General features: G+C 34.8%; 1 long non-coding RNA gene across 1 annotated transcript in view; it reads left to right on the top strand.

The window, feature by feature from the left end:
- LOC123848257 (uncharacterized) overlaps positions 1-5195 on the top strand; it is a 103291-nt gene extending 98096 nt beyond the window's left edge. Inside the window, exons 6-7 of the long non-coding RNA XR_006791731.3 lie at positions 3852-3938; positions 4830-5195. This is a non-coding gene — a long non-coding RNA (uncharacterized LOC123848257). The remainder of the gene's footprint in view (positions 1-3851; positions 3939-4829) is intronic.
- The last annotated feature ends 12415 nt before the right edge of the window (positions 5196-17610 follow it).

Below are 17610 nucleotides of genomic sequence, written 5' to 3'. Positions count from 1 at the left end.
CCCCAGGTTACCTACAACTCCTGTCCAATTTGGCTACTAATCAGAGGCTACCATGACCCTCTCCTTGGGTTTAATTAATTCACTAGAGTGATTCACAGAACTCAGGAAAACAGTTACATTTACCAGTTTATTAAAGGATATGATAAGGATACAGAAAGACAGATGAAGAGATACATAAGGTGAGGTTTGGAGGGTCCTGAGTGTTGGCGTTTCTGTCCCAGGAGTTGGGGCACGTCATCCTCCTGGTACATGGATGTATTCACCCACCTAGAAGCTCTCTAGACCCTGTATTTTTGGGGTTTTTATGGAGTCTTCATTGTGTATGCATGATTGATCATAAATTCCATTTCCCGCCCTTCTCCCTGGGAGAGGAGCTGAAAATTCCAAGCTTCTAATTATGGCTTGGTCTTCCGGGGACCAGCCCTCATCTAGGAGCCATCCAGAATCCCATCCAGAATCACTGCATTAGAACAAAAGACACTCGTATTACTCAAGAAGTTACAAGGGTTTCAGGAGCCATGTGTCAGGAACTGAGGGACAGGGGGAGGAGACCAATATATATATTTCCTATTAGATCACATGTCTTTAAAAAGGTATCTAAGTTATAATGAGGTCATCAGGGTGGGTCTTAATTTGATATGACTGGTATCCTTATGAGAAAAGGACATTAGGACACAGGCATGTACAGAAAGAAGACCATATGAAGACACAGGGAGAAGATGACCATCTACAAGCCAAAGAGAGAGGCCTCAGAAGAAGCTAACCTTGGGGGCATCTTGATCTGAGACTATAATCCTCCAGAATTGTGAGAAAATAAATTACTATTGCTTAAGTCACCCAGTCAGTGGTATTTTGTTATAATAGTGTTAGAAAACTAATACGAGACCTATATCACAAGATTCTGAAAACATAGTAGAGTTGCAATTTTGACCAAACCAGATTATCTAAAAGGACAGGAACATATTACCTTGGAGATTAAACATAAATCACACTGAGTGTTAATAAAAGTGAGTTTTCTAACACTTTTCCTGTTTGAAATACATTTCAAAATTTAGAAATAAATTTTCTTAGTGTTTTAGTGTTATACTTTTTTCATGCACTTTGAGTTTTTATTGGTTTATTTTCCCAAGGATAGAACTCTTGGGACATAACTGATTTTCAAAAGCATTATTAATAGCCAACTCAAACAATTGCAAAATCATCAAGACTTATATGCACTCTGTGGGAAAAATGAATCCATTTTTTTTAAAAGATTTTATTTATTTATTTGAGAGAGAGAGAGAAAAAAAAAACAGCATGACAAGGGAGAGGGTCAGAGGGAGAAGCAGGCTCCCCGATGAGCAGGGAGCTGGATATGAGACTCGATCCCAGGACTCTGGGATCACGACCTGAGCCGAAGGCAGTCTCTTAACCAACTGAGCCACCCAGGCACCCCTGAATCCAATTTTTTATAAAAACTTTTTTTCTTAAGAAAAGTCAAACAGCTACATATGACAGGTTTATGAATCTAAGCTGAGATACAGAAAAATAGTTACAATGAATGAGTGGATAGAAATTCTACATATCCCAGGTGCTCATTATTATTTGTATTTAATGACAAAGCTACTCTGAAATTGATTAATAACTTATTCTGGTCTAAGATACAGCAAGGAATTACTCCCACATATTCAAGGAAATGCTGAGCTGTTTCTAGTGGTTTAGTTTTGGTCTAGAATTCCTTCTCTAATGTTACATGAAAAGCCCTTTTAGATAGACTTGGAAGACCTAGATTCATATTTTGATCCATAAGTTAACATTAGCTGAGACATCTTTACACATTGCTTTCTTTATCCTCAGACTTTCTCCTGATTTTAGGTTCACCTTATAAGAGACTTGGAGTTAAAGAATATCTCCTATTTCCAAGTGTGATACAGATTATCCATTTTATTGCTCTCTAATGTCAAGAAAAGACATTAAATACATATATACATAGCACCTTTTACAAAGAAAGGGAACTTTACTCTCTTAGCTGTCTATAACGGATTTCCATTCCAACATGGTGGCTCTTCTTGTCCTTGATCAGTATCGTAGCTTTTTCTAAGACTGTACGTGGAACAGATAACTTTCTACTCTTCCATACCGATTTTAATCATATCCAATATGCAATTATAACTTCATTAGTAATGGGAAAAAAAAATGTCAATGTTTCTGTGTTTGCACATGGATCCCACATGTCTCATAGAATGTGCTTTAGGAATATAATGTTGGAGATACTGTGAAAGAAGTAATTTCTGTACAAAATAAGAGATGACTCCAAAGATTATGGGTTTTTTGCCTTTTAGGAGATTCACTAGCGTTGTGTCTGACCTTGCAATATTATTCAAATTGTCTTTTATTAATTTTTTTTAGATACTCAGCTTCTAAAAGGCTTTTGAACTAGTCTTAGCATCTGACTGGTTCCATTATTAATTAATGAATTGAATACAGCTGTTGATATGTGCTCATTTTATGTTTGTATAAAAGTCTTGTTTTACATTTTGGAAATTATACTTTAACAACTTATAAAAAATGGTGTCATTACAAAGAGGGAGTATTTCACAGAGTAAAATTTCACCTTTAAATACTTTGCCTTTGAGATATTGTAAATATTTTTCTTTTGGACCAAAAGTCTTCATCATGACAGTTCTCTTTTGCTTGAAGCATGCTTGCCTACAAAATAATAGACTTTAAAATTGTAGCTAAATTTATTAGAGAAATTCAATGATTCACAAAGAAAGAAGTGTTATGACATATTTATAACTCTGCCTTTCCAATATCTTCAGCATATGTTGAAATTTGTAATTCTATACTAGTCCAGAAACTTAAGTACTTACACAGGAGAAGCCCTATAGACCTCTCCTCTAGATAAAGATTTCTTGCTTTTGCCTGCTATCTAAAAATGTATTCTAAAGCTCATTACCCAGTATACTTCTCACTATAAGGTCTGACTGGAAACAGAATATGTCTCTCATCTTCCCACCCTGAAAGTAATAAAAATACAAAAATAATAATGACCAGAAGCTACTTCATATTATTCTGCAAATTAATTTTACTGGCAGGCACTAGTCCTGAGATCAGATTTTTAAAAATCTGGGAAAAAAAAAAAAAAGAACCTTGCACAGGCAGAAAGCAACAAGATGGCTTTCGAAAAGCAAGCCCTTGTTTTAAGAATTTGTTGGCTTAATAAATGAAACAACCTAAGGCTGAACACATGCCATAATGATTACATTTTGCCGGAAAAGCCAGTGCCTCTGGCTTTTTTGCTTTAGAGCTAAAAGTAATCCTCTTTCTGGTCTGTAGTTGCAGCTCTGAGTCATTCCTTCTACCAGAGATAAGGAGTAGAGATCAGGAAATAACAGGCATATAAATATAACTAACTGAAACAACATGCAACTGACCCAGTCAAGTTATAGAAACAGTCTGTGATTGACAAAACAGCTATTTCTTTATAATATAGTGAAGATTGATAAATAGTTTCTTATGCCTAAGCTGTTGTTTAATTTAATAAAGCCAGTCATATTAATCTGGCAATCCTCCTGGGCTGGATTGAGACTGTTATGAAAGTGGCTACGGATCCTTTCCAGATGCCTGTGGTAATGGTAGTGATGTCCTCAAAAGTTGAATACATACATACACACATACATGCATGCTAATTGATTAAATAAAACATTTATTTTAGGTGTTAAAATATAACTGCTTAAATCAAAAGATAAGCAAAGCACATGCTCTCCGTTTAATCTAGGTTTATTTCTACCCTCCTTCATTTTAGTTAAAAAGTCTTAAGTATAACCAAAATTGGGGATCTAAATTAAAATTCTGATTCTATTTTAAAGCACTAAGAACAAATCTGGGCAGTGACATCCATGTCTAGTCTGCAAATCATCTGACTTTCAGGGCCAAGGATGACAAAGTCCCACTTCGTAAGTATAGTACTTAAATATATATATAAAATTTATGCTGGTATTTCTGGAAACTATCAAATTCAATATATATCTTAAATTATGGTAATAATTAGCATTAACATTTTTGAATGCTTATAATGTGGTTATAATGGAATTTGGTTAAACACTTTGTATCAATCTCTTATTTTTTTCACACTATAGATACTATTATTTTATTCCAGTTTATAAATAAAGATATTGAAGCTTAGAGAGAGTAAGTAACTTGCCTAAAGTCGCACATCTATGGCAAAAATGGTAGGAACTCAGGGAATCAAACTCCAAAAGTAGATTTCTAAACATTAGTCTACATGGACTCCTTTGGCTTCATGTGTTATCTTTGTAAATTAATCTTGGCTAAGAAATGCAATTAACATTTAGTTACCTTATTCCTGCATGATCTCTCACTGCAGGACTGGTGATAATTATAATTAACCAAGCCAACAGAAAATTACAGTTAGAGAAATCTAAACTTTACCATAATTAATTAATTTACAACTAGTCATTTCTTATGGCTATGTTATAATTTAGAGTTTTTGTTTCCACAAGTAAATAACATAAAGAAGCTCATAATTCATGATTTTATCCTCACCGTACTCATAACACATCCTCATAGGAAATTAGTGTTTTTTTAATCAAAGAAAATATGTGTTTTAATTTCCAAGAATTCTGCTACGTTCCCAAATTCTCAGTTGTGTTTGCATTCACCCATTATAAGTTCCACTGTTCCATATTTTTAATGGAAGGCAGTTAAATTCCCAACTTTTTTTTTACTATGTATGTTCTCTTAAAAATACATTTCTTACTTTAGATATCTAGAAAGCATATTAAAGATAATCAACATTTTGATTTTGATTTGATTTTCTACCCCAGGTGGCAGGGAAACGTCCCATGATCTGAATCCTCTCAAAGTTTTTGTTGCAGCTTTTTTTTGAAGTTTTAAGAAGTTACGACTTCCCCCACACTGGTGCATTGGCATAATACCCCCACGCCTGCAGGTCCCAGCACCATTGTTACCACACTGTTTTGATGGGCTCCACATTCGCAGCTCTCCAAGGATCCGTGACTGAGTTGAATGAAAGCTTTGCTACTTGGCAGAAGTAGCAAGAACACATAAAACCTGCCAGCTGTCAAGGATGTAAATGGTGATTTTGTTTCACTTTTTAATGAATTAAAGCAGGATTGAAATCAATCCAAAGACAGCATGTTTGGCCTTTTAAAGGGAAAAAAAAAATGGAAGAGTGGGATGTTTTCTTCTCTCCTGGCAATGGTGTGCAGTGAGGTGTTGATGATTAGTATGGGTAGTCAACACTCCGGGAAAGCTATCTAAAGGCTGTTTTTGTTGTTGGTTTCTTTTACCTCTAATCAAATGCACTCTATTGGCCTGAGGCAAAGAGACCCTCCCCATTCTTTCTTAGAAAAATTTCTATACCTCTGACCTTCCCCAAAGGCAAAAAATGAGAATGTTTCCTTAAATGTTATTATCTCTCAAATCATTCAGGAGGGTGCATGTGTTTGGGGGAGAATACCCTAAAAACTATGTATTTTTTATTTTATTTTTTTATTTTTTGCTTTCTATTTCCACAGCCAGCAATGAGTGCAATTTATTTATACAACTTTGATTCACTGAATCACAACAAGTACTCATAGGAACTGACAAAACACAATTGCACATCTCTCAAATGCACTCAGAATTACATTATTTTGTTAAGAGTTATAAGGTATTTTGTATAACCATTTAAGTTTTACCCAATTATGTATTCACCTGTGTAAGAAAATGTGCAAAAAAATGTACAGGTTTGCTCTTTCGTTTGCACCAAAGCAGTAAGATCTTTAACTCTCCATACTTTAATTTTTGCTTTTTAATATGAAAACAATCTTCTGGTGGCGATTTGGCAAAAAGCACGAGAAAAGAGATGATTTTACTGTCATTCGACCTTTATTTGCATTTTTTTCTCGATTATGTAATAATACAGATTTGGCATTCTCCCATCTTCTTCCCTGAAACAAATGTACTTTTTAAGTTCTGCCCTGTTTCTCTCTGGAATTATCAACTGCCACTAGATTAAAGATGATTATGTCCCTTTGTCTCTACATTTGTGATTCACTTTATGAATCATTAAGGTCCACCCAACTCTTATCACCAGTAGGACATCATCTGATCACATGCTTTATTTGACAGAGAATGGATAAAACAGAATCAGGGAATTTTACTCTCTTTGATAAAGAACACTTCCACTTAGACTTGAGCCAATTTATTTAAGCTTAAAATGGCCTTTAGCCTAGACAGTATAGAGATCAAGTAGTCAGAGCCTTCTAAGAAGGAACCAGTGCTACTTCCCAGAAAACTGATCAAAATCAGGGAAAAAAAAAATCTTGATGGCAAAACTGAGATTGTATCCATTTGAGGCAACAATCCACTCAAGGCTCAGTAATGGGTCAAACCAAGCTCTCTTGTATCCAACCACTTCTAAACTGAAGCCAGGACTTGCTTAAACAGTTTTGTTACTTTTGCTTGCTTGTGAAACCTGGTGGCATTTGTCTTTTATGTCACTGTTGCCTTGGTTGGAGAGAGCGTCTTCAAAAGTCAATATCCCCTTCTTCCCTTTGCAACATGGCAAAGATTGCCGTAAGTGACTACGAATACCTGAGGAAATGTAGTAAGTTTATAGTCATCTCTTGCACTACCCACCAGATATTTGTAATTGCTATACACTGTAGCATATAAAAATTCTAAAAGTTTATTCAGGCACCATAGCCAAAAAAGGGATATGCTTAAGTTGATTTAAAAGAATGCCTCACAGTTTCCCAGTTTCAAAACATTGAACTCTTCTCAATATTCAGAAGAATGAAGTCAAAAAACCCAAGACTTAAAGTCAGAAATTATATGTTGAAATGCTTGATCTTAAGTTCATATCCCTCATCTGTCATGTGTCAATGAAAATAATAGCATCACAGGATTGTTCTCCATCAGCAGAAATAGTATGTGTAAAAACATGTTATAAACAGTCAAGTTTGCTATTATATTTACTATAGGAGCAAAGAGGCTTTTTTTGAAAAAATAATTTTTACCTGAAGACATAAAATATCCTTAACTATGAATATCGAGTTAAAATTTTCTTTGATTTTTGGTCAGTTGATTGTACAGATATAGGTACTTCAGTTGTAGCAATGCACACACAAAATTATTCCTTAATTTGTTTATCAGAATTCAATTATTTTGCTTTGAGTCTTTTATTTAAGAATATAGCTAATTTTGTCATTGGGTATAAAGTTTTAAAAATTTGCTACTAATTGGGCGCCTGGGTGGCTCAGTTGGTTAAGCAACTGCCTTCGGCTCAGGTCATGATCCTGGAGTCCCGGGATCGAGTCCCACATCAGGCTCCCTGCTCAGCAGGGAGTCTGCTTCTCCCTCTGATCCTCCCCCATCTCATGCTCTCTCTCCCTGTCTCATTCTCTCTCTAAAATAAATAAATAAATAAAATCTTTAAAAATAAATAAATAAAAATAAATAAAAATTTGCTACTAATCAATAGTTTGTTAAGGACAAATCATATTTTAATGGTATGTTCTTTACCCACAGGCAATCTCAAAACACCTTTTAATTGCACGAAAATCCTTTTTATGTTCTCTGAAGCTAAACATAATTAGACAAGTTGCCATTTATAACTTTAACACACTGTAAGGAAACATTTTTTAAAGAAATAATTAAATTTTGCTCTATTTTATTTATATAGATCTCTTCCAAATCTCAAGTTAAAGTTAAAAACTGATGTAGGAATGTAGTTGAGAAAAGATTTAATGGGTAACATTTCAAAACTATACTAAGTACATAATTTATTTAGGGTTGAATGACCATTATTTTAAAAAGCACAGCATATATATTTCACTTGGAGTTATAAGTAGGCAGAAGAAGGAAAGGGAAAAAAGAAATGCCTAAATACTATATAGCTGGGAGGCATTTGCAGTAGGTAAGGACACAGAAAATCTACCCATGTGGTTTCTACATCTGTTTTAAAAACTAATCATGTGAGCTTAAATGAGTCCTAAATACACATAAATCATAATACATAAAGCAGAGTTTAGCTTTCTGACATTTAAACATACCTGAGTACATGTGACTACATTATCATTTTGTTTGTACAATAAAATATTAAAGAGGATGTAAATATAATTAAAATAACACATAATCATTAAATAATACCTAGTCATAATGGTATCTAAATAATTACTGTGTCAACACAGTAATTATTTACACATACTGTGTAAGTATTTTACACATACTAATTCACTTAATTCTCACAAAAATCCCAGGAGAAAAAATACTATTATTATTATTCTTATCATTTACGGACGACAGAGCTAAGACCGGTAGAGATAAAGTAACTTGCCGTCAATGACATAGCTAGTAAATGGCTGTCTACTTTTAAGAGTCAGCTGTTTTCTTAACCTCCTTAAAATTGATTTATAACTGCCTTAAAATACAAATCTGTTTATTGACTTTACGGAATCACAATTTAGTGAAAATTAACACACACAGACACATGCACAACATGCATATATATAATCAGCTTTAGGGAAGGGTGAGATAATAAGAAATGTAATGGAAGTGTTTCCTAATCATTGTTATAATAGCAATAATATAAGGCAATAATATCTCACATGCATTGAGTACTTACTACATGCCAGTCACCGTACTGAGTCACTGTACTCAGCACTCTGGAATAATTAATCTATCTGTTCTAAAAAAATCATACAAGATAGATTCCATTATCTCCAATCTATAGGAAAATGAAATAAAGACAGCATACGTTTCCCAAAATCAAACAGCATTAGCTGTGGTAGAACCACAGTTTTGAATCCAGGAAATCTTATTTTAAAGCTTATATTTTTTGTGGAATTTAAGAAAGAAAACAGATGAACATACGGGAAGGGGGGAAAAGGAAAAATGGAAACAAACCATAAGAGACTCTTAAGGATAGAAAACAAACTGAGGGTTGCTGGAGGGGTAGTGGGTGGGGGGACGAGCTAGATAGGTGATGGGTATTAAGAAGGGCACTTGTGATGAGCACTGGATGTGGTATGTAAGTGATGAATCACTGAATTCTACTCCTGAAACCCATATTGCACTGTATGTTAACTAACTAAAATTTAAATTAAAAAAAAAAACCTTATATTAAGTACTACACTATTTTACCTTTCTATAACTTCTTTACTGTTTTTCATTTCCTAAATTATTTTATAAATGTTTGCAACTTATCTTTGACAATATAATGTCCCTTGAATAGGTCAATTTGTTTATTCCTCTCATCCAAATATTGGTTTTACATTATTTTTAATTAGCCAAATCCCAAATAAACCTTGTCAAGCCCTTAACTTCAAAGACGAAGTAATTCATAGATTTGAAAATTTATTTACTCCCAACCTCTGAAAATATTATTTTGAAAGAAATGTGTTAGTCTTTGGAATTTTATGTGTTACTGTAACTCTTAAAATTATTGTTTCATTCTCCTCTGAACTACCACACTTAAATATCAACAATCTTTAGATTCTTTAAATCTCTGTATCATTACTTTCCTAAATAATTCTCCAACACTGATATAATGTACAATGCTGAAATTATTCTCCATTACCGAGATTATGGTCAGGAAATTCTCAGGATATCTATCCCATAATTACCTTCTGAAGGTTGAATTTTAGTCTTTTCAGACTTTGCATATGTTAGAAAAAATGACCCAGAAATTTTATTTATGCTGTTAAAAGGAATAAATTGATGCATTAAAAATATTATTCCGTGGCTTTTAAAAGCCAATTTTATTATATATTTGGAAAGAACTACAGGCCAGTCTCAAATTCTCCCCATCCTATGTCATGTGTTTTTTCTGATCAAAGTTTGGTAATACTAAAATTAGGAAAACAAAACCTTAATTATATTTAAACTAGAGGTTTTAATCATTGATTCCTTTCTAATCAAGTTAAATTATCTAGAATCAAAAAATTACGTTAATCAAAATACAGAACTGCAATTGTAAAAGACATAGTTCACAGATAATAAATTATGTCAAATATTGAGGTTCATTAAAATGTTTAAAGGCAAATATAATTCCTGTGAATTATTTTTGAGGTATAATTGATATACAACATTATGTTAGTTTCAGTTGTACAACATAATGATTCAGTATTTGTATATCTGGGAAATGATCACCACAATAAGTCTAGTCAACAGATCCATCACCATACAGAGTTACACAATTTTTTCTTGTGATGAGAACTTTTAAGATCTATTCTCCTAGTAACTTTCAAATATGCAATACAGTATTAATAACTATAGTCACCATGGTATACATTACACCTCCATGATTTATTTATTTCATAACTAAAAACTTGTACCTTTTGATTCCTTCACTTAATTTACCCAACACTTACCCCCAGTCTCCGGTAACCACCAATCTATTCTCCTTATCTATGAGCTTGGTTTTGTTTTTTAGATTCCACATATAAATGAGATTATGTGGTATTTGTCTTTCTCGATCTGATTTAGTTTTTTATTTAGCATAATACCTCAAGATTCATCCACGTTGTCACAAATAGGAAGATTTCATTCTTTTTTATGTCTGAAAAGTATTCCATCATGGGGTGTGTGTGTGTGTGTGTGTGTGTGTGTGTGTGTGTGTGTAGAGAGAGAGAAAAGAGTAAGCAATGTTGCAATGAACACGGAGGTGCCTATATCTTTTAGTGCTAGTGTTTTCACTTACTTCGGGTAAATACCCAGAAGTGGAAGTGCTGAATCATATGGTAGTTCTATTTTTAATTTTTTGAGGAATCTTTATACTGTTTCCCATAGTGGTTACACCAATTTACATTCCCACCAACAGAGCACAAGGGTTTACTTTTCTCCATATCCTCCCCAACACTTGTTATCTCACATCTTTTTTGGAAATAGCTATTCTAGTAAGTGTATGTGGTATCTATTGTGGTTTTGATTTGCATGTCCCTGATAATTAGTGATGTTGAGCATCTTTTCGTGTACCTGTCAGCCATCTGTATGTCTTCTTTGGAAAAATGTCTATTCAGATTCTATGCATATTTTTAAATCAGATATGTTTTTTGCTATTGAGTTGTATGAGATACATGTATATTGATACATATATATAGTGAGATATATGTTGTATGAAATATATTATATCATGTACATTGATACATATATATAGTGAGATATATGATTTGCAAATATTTGCAAATATTTTCTCCCATTCAGTAGGTTGCCTTTTCATTTTGTTGATGGTTTTCTTTGTGGCTTCTGTCCATTTTTGCAATGAGCTTACTCTCTCTTGAATAGGTTAATTGAACAAAAAAATTTTTACAAATAGTTTAAGAGCAGGAATTTTCTAAGTCAATTCTGAATATAAAGAGGATTTTCTAGGCCCTAAATCAGATGGCTGTCATCTAACAGGTTTATCATTGGTGACTCATTCAGTATAACTAGAAGCAGGAAATAAGTAGGAAAAAAATTACCATTGTTTTTCCTCTGCAATGAGAAATATTAAAAAAATATCAGTGAAGAAGCATAGAAGGAAGAATGAGAAGTCTAATGGCTTATTGGAGTACCAGAAGGAGAAGCTACAGAGATTAGGGAAACAAAGTATTCAGACCTAATGGTTGACAATTTTCCAAAAATTATGAAAGACTTATATCCTCAAAGTCAAAAAGCACAATGACTCCAAACACAATAAATAAAATGCACCCAAGCATATCATAATTAAATATTAGAGGAAAAACAAAGAATAGAACTTTAAGGCAGCCAGGGCAAAAAAGAGATCAACTGTGAAGGAACATCTACTGTACTCATTGCTGACTCTTCAACAAACAACAAACAACTACCTGTGGAGCATTTTCAATGTACAAGATGGAATAATGGTAAAAATGGGATTATGTGTACAGTGGAACTATTTATTAAGATGAAAGTGATATAAAGACATATTCAAAGAAATGAAAATTATGCAAGTTTATTACCACATACTTTCTCCAAAGGAACTTCTAGACTTTAGAATTTAGATAATGTACTTAAGGTAGTAGGAGAACAATCCCAGAAGACTAGGATGAAAAAAAGCAATGGTGAGTAGATAAAAGGTTAAATATGTGGGTAAATCTAAACAAATATGAAAGAAGAAGATGTGGCTTATATATACAATGGAATATTACTCAGCCATAAAAAAAGAATGAGATCTTACCATTTGCAATGATATGGATGGATTATGCTAAGTGAAATAAAATCAGACTGAGAAAGAGAAATACCATGTGATTTCACTTATATGGAATTTAAGAAACAAAACAAATGAACAAAGAAAAAAGAGACAAACAAACAACAACAACAGAAACAGACTCTTAAATACAGAAAACAAAGCTGTGGTTGCCAGAGGGGAGGTGGGTGGGGGGAATGGTACACTTATTTTGGGTGCTGTGCAATGTATAGAACTGTTGAATCACTATATTGTACACCTGAAACTAATATAACACTGTATGTTAATTGCACCTCAATAAAAATTATTATGAATTTATTTATTTATTTATTTTAAATATTTTTATCATTTATTTGAGAGAGAGAGCACAAGTTGGGGGGCAGAGGCAGAGTGAGAGGGAGAAGCAGGCCCCCCGATGAGCAGGGAGCCCGATGTGGGGCTCCATCCCAGGACCCTGGGATCACAACTTGAGCCAAAGACAGATGCTTAACTGACTGAGCCACCCAGGTGCCCCAATTATTATGAATTTAAAAACTATTAATGGTATAAAATAATCTTTTCTCCTCTGAGGATAAAAAATGATAGAACTAAAGTAAAAGTAAAAAATAGCATATAAGTCATTCTAAGCTTTTTGTATTATTTAGGAGGATGGTAAAGATGCTGAGCAGCTTTAGATTTTGCCAAGAATATTAGTTAAAATTTATAAACTGGATCAGGTAGATTGCACTAAAATACACAGCAGTAACAAATTACAACAACAAAAGATTACTTCTCTCTCATTTATACTTTTCATGGGTTGTTTATGGCTCTGTTCCATAGCCTCTTCTTTCCAAATCAAGGCTAAAGGGGCAACCTCCTGCCTAATATGCCAGAAGGACAAAAAATTGGCAGATACACACCTTGACCATTAAAGTTGAGTAAATATACATCTCGAAGGCAGCTTTCAGGAAGAAATTAACTGATCTCTCATCTTACTCAGAGATTTTAACACAATCCTGCCAGTATTTATACAAAAGCCCTTCCAATAAAAAAAAAAAAGTTGGACGAGCATCCAATTTTTTCCCAAAACTATTGACTAATTTCCAATCAATATTTACTGAGTATCTTCTCCCTAGGAGTTTTTAATCATATTGGAACACCTTTTATGCATTTAGCTTTGCTTCAGAATTATCAATTCTTTTCCATTGGTTTGTCCTATCATACTTTTTGTAAATTTTAATTTTATAATATTTTAATAAATCCCAGGGAATGTGCCTTTTGTTATTTCTTCTTTCTAAGGAAAAACTGTTACTATAATCACCGGTTTCCAACTGTTGATATGTTTACAAAATTCACTCTTTCCATCTGTAACTATTTTACTTATTTTTAAACTAAGTATTAGATGTGTACATCCTAGTCTTTTTTCCTAGACACTTTGCACATGTCATGTCTCTCTTAAGCACCTACTGGGCAGTCTTTACCTATAGCTGCAGTTCCTGGGGCTTCTGGTAACCATTCCCTTTCCTCACCCCTTCAGGTGTAAAGATAGTAATGGTTTCCAGCTGGTGTTGATTCTGGCTTTTTCACTCCCTTGTTGGGTTCCCTTTAACCCCACCCACAAGTCTATAAATCGTCCTTTCATTAAACTCTCTTCCATCAACCCCATTGAATGGTGTCAACGTTTTCCTTCCATGTCCCTCACTGGCATGGATATGCATTATATTACAAGCCCTATTTCTTCCAGGGAAAGTAATGCTCAAAGGTGAAGTCATTTTCCAAGCTTTCACAGCAGATGAGGGAGGTGAAACTCACATTTAAACCCATGCTTTCAAATGCCAATTTCCATAGATGTCACCACGTAGGTTGGTAGATAAAGACTGACCTATAGCTGATACTTGGTCTATTGAAAACTTACATATAATAAAATGTATTTTTGCAATATTTTAGAGCAAGCAATGACTGTTAGGAAAGTATTATATCAGTATTACGGTTTCTTAGCTATCTGGCAACAACAGTATTTTTCTGAGAGCTAGCCATATCACAAGAAGATCAGGGACATTTTAAGAGTGAGATTTAGCACAAGAGGCAGATAATCAGCAATAGCAGATTTGGAAATGTGAACTTCTTTGGAAATGGATGTCCACAAAGAAAACCTGAGAGTTTGCCACTTGTTAGCCCTCTTTCCAATTGTCATAAATCCAGGGCAAAATTGCCAAAATCTCAATGTCACAATTGATGCAAAGGGGAACATGTGGTGGTGGGGCGGGGAGAGAGGATGAGTATTCCACCCTGTAATACTTGGTTAGTTTTCTGGAAAATAAAAATAAATTTGCCAAACTTAATCTGAACTTCCTTGGCTTTGTTGAGCCTTTCATCCATAATTAACGTGAAGTTTCACCATCACTGTAAGGCCCACATGTCTTAATCCTGCTTTTTTTGTGGTTTGATGATAAAAACCACAGACCGTCAGAAGTGCACAGAAAATTCAATAGAGCTTTAAAAAAAAGGTTCTGGTCGTCTTTTTTTTTTTCCTTTGCATATAGATTTTGCAGTCTGGAATAGGACAAAACTGAAATTTCCAAGGAATCTTAATGAGTTAAATCCACTAGAATGCAAAATCACTGAATCAATTCAACCAAGTTCATCCACTTGAAACTACCAAACACAAAATTCTGGTCATGATATTACTATTTACCTGTACTGATGTTGAAGATCATCTTCTAATGTTTTTTAGCTTTACTAAGATATAATTGACACATAACACTATATATATACTTTTTACCATTTAGATTGACTCTGGCACAGATCTAATGCTTTAACCAATTCAGTCCTCTTCTTTTTAAGATTTTTTTTTTTTTAAGTAATCTCTACACCCAACGTGGGGCTCGAACTCACAACCCTGAGATCAAGAGTTGCATGCTCTACTGACTGAGTCAGTCAGGCAACCCACTTTAGTTCTTAAGAGTACTATTATTAAAATCATTCTACATATGTGAAAACTGAGAGGCAGAGAGATTCATTAACTCACACAAGATACAGGTAACAGAGGTAGCAGAGGAGGAATGGTTTCATTCCAGATCTTGAATTTAGTTGGAGGCAATTCTCCAAGGTTGCCTTGTATTGCTGCACATTTTGTGAACAGAGGCATCGGCTGCTTTTGTCCCAGACTATCTTTTCAAGGGTGTTTGCATAGTAAACAGCTTTGGAAGTAGAAATTGTGAATTTTTACCAAGCAGAGAGAAGATTTAATTATGGTCCAGGGTAATAAAGGTTGCATCTCCCTCCATAGAAAAGGTCAGATTTTTCTTGCAGCTAATTATAAAAGATTTGAATTCTATTGGGGCGCCTGGGTGGCTCAGTTGGTTAAGCGACTGCCTTCGGCTCAGGTCATGATCCTGGAGTCCCGGGATCGAGTCCCACATCGGGCTCCCTGCTCGGCAGGGAGTCTGCTTCTCCCTCTGACCCTCCTCCCTCTCATGCTCTCTGTCTCTCATGCTCTCTGTCTCTCATTCTCTCTCTCTTAAATAAATAAATTAAAAAATCTTAAAAAAAAAAAAGATTTGAATTCTCTAAGCTTGAGATTTATAAGCCATGATGTAAATCCATTATGTGCAGCATCCATATTGACCCCTCTACATTGCCTCCATGGAACTATTTGATTACATTCCACTAGGAGCTCACCTGGAGCTTGGAACATCCAAGATAGTCTCATTCTCATGTCTGTTGCTTCAGCTGGGGTAGCTGGAAATGTCTTGGCAGAGCCATTCCGCCTTGCAAAGGGACTGAACTTCTTATGTGATTCCCAGAACACCAAGAGGATAGCAAGCATAAGCTGCCAGACTCTTTTTTTTTTTTTAAGATTTTATTTATTTGGCAGAAAGAGAGAGAGAGCACAAGTAGGCAGAGCGAGAGGAAGAAGCAGGCTCCCCGCTGAGCAAGGAGCTTGAGGTGGGGGCTTGATCCTAGGACCCCGGGGGGATCATGACCTGAGCCAAAGACAGACACTTAACCGCCTGAGCCACTCAGGCGCTCATAAGCTGCCAGACTCTTAAGGGCTAAGTTACAATCGGCAAAGCTTCACTCTGCCCCATTATATTGACCAGAGAAAGCCACAAGGCCAGTCTAGAGTCAAAGGGAGGGGAAAGACATCCCACATCTGGGTGGCTAGGGGCTATGCAAAATAAAGGAATGGGTAGAATAATTAGCAGCCATCTTTGCCGACAATCCGCCACAGGTTAAAAAAAAAAAAATCATCTATGTTTTCTCAAGTAATTTTATGGTTTTATTATATGTGTTTGTATGTTTGATCTGTAATTTAATTTGTTATAAGCAATGTGTTAGAGATAACACTTTAATTTTAGCTAGTGAGCTCTTCTGAAACCAATTAAGTAATGGATCTTTTTCCTAATAATTTGGATGAGTCCTTCATAATGATTAGTTTCCATACATCCTTGTCCACTACTTAAATCTATATTCTCTAGGACAAAGCCTGTCTTAATCACAATAGATGTGCTGGTACAATACCTGTTTTAATTCAAAATCTTGAACTCCCCTCAGACAAGCTCCTGTCCCTAGACTTGCCTATCTTAGTGCACATGACCAACTAAAATGTAGGAATTATCAGTGAATTATCTCAATAAGCACATACTTTAATCCAAACCATCCATCATTTCTCACTAGACTACTAAAATAGCCTCTCACAGGTCTCCTTTGTCCTACTCTCCAGCCTTCAATAAATCTTCGATATGGTAGACAGAGTAATCATTTAACATTATATATTAGATCTTGTTATGCACTTTTCTCAAAACATCTCAGGGATTTCTATCTCACTCCAAATAAAAGAGTAAGTTTTCCTCGGCTTATAAGATCCCTCTTGGCCTTATACCAGGGCCACTCCTTAATCTTGTTTTCTTCCACTTCCTTTCCTCACTCAGCACCAACCACCCTGAGCTCCTTGTTTCTTGAGTGTGCCAACTTGTTTCCAATTTAGTACTTTTGAAATTCTCTTTCCTGTACTTAGATTCTCTTCCATTAAACACTTGCATGTTTAATGTGTACTTCTCATTTCTCATCTCATGCGCACCTCTCCTGACGTGTTCCTTCCTCAAACAGGCCTTGCCCGACTATCCCATCAAAAATAGCCTCTTCCAGCATCACTCTCTATCTCAGAGCCTTCTTCCTGCTGTAATAGCATTCGTCATTGCAGGATACTATATTAAATGTGTGGATTTGCTTATTATCTGTCTCTTCTACCAGGATATAAGCTCCAAGAGAGAGAACGAATTCTTCTTTCACTCCAAGGACCTAGAACATTATCAAAAGCATGGTAGGGGTTCAAATAATGTTTGTTGAAGAAATGATTAAATGAGACTGAAGTAAACTTCTTAAATAAGACCATTTCTCCAAATCAAATTTGGTTGACCCTATATCATTTA

Source organism: Mirounga angustirostris, unplaced genomic scaffold (genome assembly GCF_029215605.1).
Source record: "Mirounga angustirostris isolate CCGP_5_RB_7025 unplaced genomic scaffold, mMirAng1.0.hap1 SCAF_2, whole genome shotgun sequence".
NCBI lineage: Eukaryota > Metazoa > Chordata > Mammalia > Carnivora > Phocidae > Mirounga > Mirounga angustirostris.
The sequence above is the reverse complement of the archived record's forward strand: the minus strand, read 5'-3'. Positions and strand labels throughout refer to the sequence as shown.